Source organism: Aplysia californica, unplaced genomic scaffold (genome assembly GCF_000002075.1).
Source record: "Aplysia californica isolate F4 #8 unplaced genomic scaffold, AplCal3.0 scaffold01348, whole genome shotgun sequence".
Lineage (NCBI taxonomy): Eukaryota > Metazoa > Mollusca > Gastropoda > Aplysiida > Aplysiidae > Aplysia > Aplysia californica.
Window position 1 is genome coordinate 1 of NW_004798618.1, and position 2988 is coordinate 2988.

Below are 2988 nucleotides of genomic sequence, written 5' to 3' on the forward strand. Positions count from 1 at the left end.
ATGGAATTTAACCCTTTGAGTACTGCACTGGCTTCCATAGTCTACAGGACCCCGGCATCAGAGCAGTAGACTTAAACATAATTTCTTGATAGCTCAGACAACTTTGATAGTGTTGACAGCGTTGTCGGTATCGCGCTAAATTACCGTGTTGGCAAGGACCTTGACAATGAAATTACTTTTCTCAAAAGGACGGCTATATGCGTACTTTTTTTCTCTTTCTTTATGGCTGAGGAAGTGTGGTTCAAGTCTATCCACCCACTTAATATTTTGGTCTTATACGAGATGGCCGTTATATTAGTAGCTGGCGCCTCTCAGTGCACGCTATGCGTTAGAATCCTTTTATTCCGGGCCTTCTTAGGTTGTGGTGTGCACTCGATGTTTGGACAGGTAAAAGGTTAATGTCTTCACTGTTGTGTAGACTTATAAATTCGCTTGTGTTATCCAAAACTGACTTTCTATCAATGTTTCTACTGGCTTATTTGGCAAGTGTTTAGGACATGTAACTATAAGTTATCACTAAGGGTAAATGTTTTGGTTTTCTTTGATTCTCTCTCGAAAGGATATTGGACATACTGTTTTTATGTACAAACATAGAGGAAAAACCGTTTAGTATGAAACGTGTCACGACACGGTGTAGTCAGACGCTCGTCAATATTGGGACATCTGGGGTGATTGGTACAGGCTTCAAGCGTGTTCATTTTCCTTACTTTAGATGAATAAAATACTCATCTATCTTGAACAGAAGTCGAGATGTTAGGGATTGAGGGATTTGGTCGTTGTCTAGCATCAAAGGTAAAATCAGTGAGAAAAGGCCATCAAATGTTGAGAGTACTTTTAAAATCCAAACAGATGTGATTTTAAATGAACGTTTTAAGGTGTTGGACAAAATTGTTTAAAGCCCAACCGACAGAAAACATCGAGGGGGGGGGAAGGGGTTCAATATCATTATTTTTACGAGCGCCTAATTTCGCCACAATACTATACGAATGGTTAAGGGGAACAACAGTAGTGTGCGACTAAGCATACGTCGTCGCCCCATAGGGTTAATGATCAATACACTTAACATATTATGAACTTCAGCGAGCAATTGCTTGTTAATCTCATGGCATTTCTGGTCACTTCATTTAACTAACATACTGATTTTAAACGTTTTACCACCAGATCTACGTAATCCACGTGAAATGACGCTATAGAATCAGGTGCTCGTCAATTTTGGGGCATATAGAGCTATTGGTATAATCTTACAGTGTGGTCATTTGTCTTGATTTCTATTTTAAAGAGACCTATCTTGAATAGACGTCAAGATATTTGCAACTGGAAAGTTAGGAGTTGCCTGGTTTCAGAGGCAAAAATTATCTAGACACTTGCCGCCAAAATTTGGTGACCCATAGCTTGAAAGTCTTTGGGAACTGAAAAGTTTCATTTTCGTATGCCCTTGGTCCAAAATTTCAAAGTAAAAATTGTTATTTGTAATTAAATGACATAAAAGGTGTTGAACCAAAAATGCATTTCGATACAAAATTGCCAAATCGGCAGAAAAATGACAGTTTGTTCGATTTCAATATTTTGACGAGGGCCTGATTTCACCACAATGCCTCACACCCAATTTCGATTTATGAGACAGACTGTTATGATCTTGCATGCAGCACCACTTACTGTTGAGAGGGATATAATATCCAAACAAAGAGATTGGAGTGCTTGATAGAACAGCTTCTTTTGGTGGGAATCGAATTTATTATCATAATGTTATAATGAAAAGGTGGATCAGTTTGACAGAACTAACGCCAACGGTTATGTTCTCTGTAAGGTAAGCATGATGAGACTTTACTTGGTTATGTGTTGTTACTTTTAAAAAAAACAATCAATAAATTATATTTTGTAGTTTTCAGACACAAAGTATGTCTTTGTTCAGTGTTCAGATTCGGGTGTAATTTCATTGTCAAAATCTTTGTTTAATTTGTAATTTCTGTATGAGTGTTACGAACGACACTTTGAGAAACATATAGATCTAGGTCATATCGGTGCAGAGGATTAAAGATGTTATAAAAGAGTAAAAAACATACAAAACAAGAGGAGATAAAAAGGACGATGGATGTTTTATAGGATCAGCAAAGAAGTATCAAACCAAATGAGGACAACCTCCAACCACACCACGATCTAAAGGTGTTTGATATCTAGTATTTTGATTCTTCACACTTTCAATTTCACATTAGGAATATGAGGTACTCCACAAAGTAGATCATGTTATAAAAATGACATTTTCGTGCTGCAATAAGTGTTCACCGCACCGACGTCAAATAATTAAAGCATTGGTGTCTTTTACCATCACTCGTAGAGGTTTTTCTATTCTTCGTTGTATTTTTTTTTGCCATTTTAAAGGAAGTTTAGGTCTGTGTATACCAATACCATTTGATTGTTGTCACCCAAAAAGATATAGACAGTCAGTTCAACTCAACATCAGAAAAATCGAGCCGTTGGCATGCTCCCCGCGTTTCTTATGTTTCCTAGGCATTCAGTGTGAGCACAAAAGTACGACATTGAATATTTTATATAAATGTACTTGCATTCTCTCATTGAATCAGTAACTTTCACAAACTACCGTTACACTATACTTTACATTCAAATGACAAGTGGGTATATACTGAGTCCTCAGGGACAAGTGATCAATGGAAATAGCAGTGGAAACCTGTGACCTTGCCAAGTTGAACGCACTAAGCTGATATATTATACATTGTTACAGGCAATTGATACAAGCCTGTGCACATCACGCTAATAACCCGCAAAGGAAATGAAAAGAGTGGTATTATCTAACTATACAAATCATTTAAGTAAATAATTAAAGGGTTGTAAAATTGTATTTGACTGTCACAACATTGATTTTCTGTAATGTTATGACAACGCTCATCACCTAAACCTAAAACGAATAAAATCGTGTGGGTGTGTGTGTGTGTGTGTGTGTGTGTGTGTGTGTGTGTGTGTGTGTGTGTG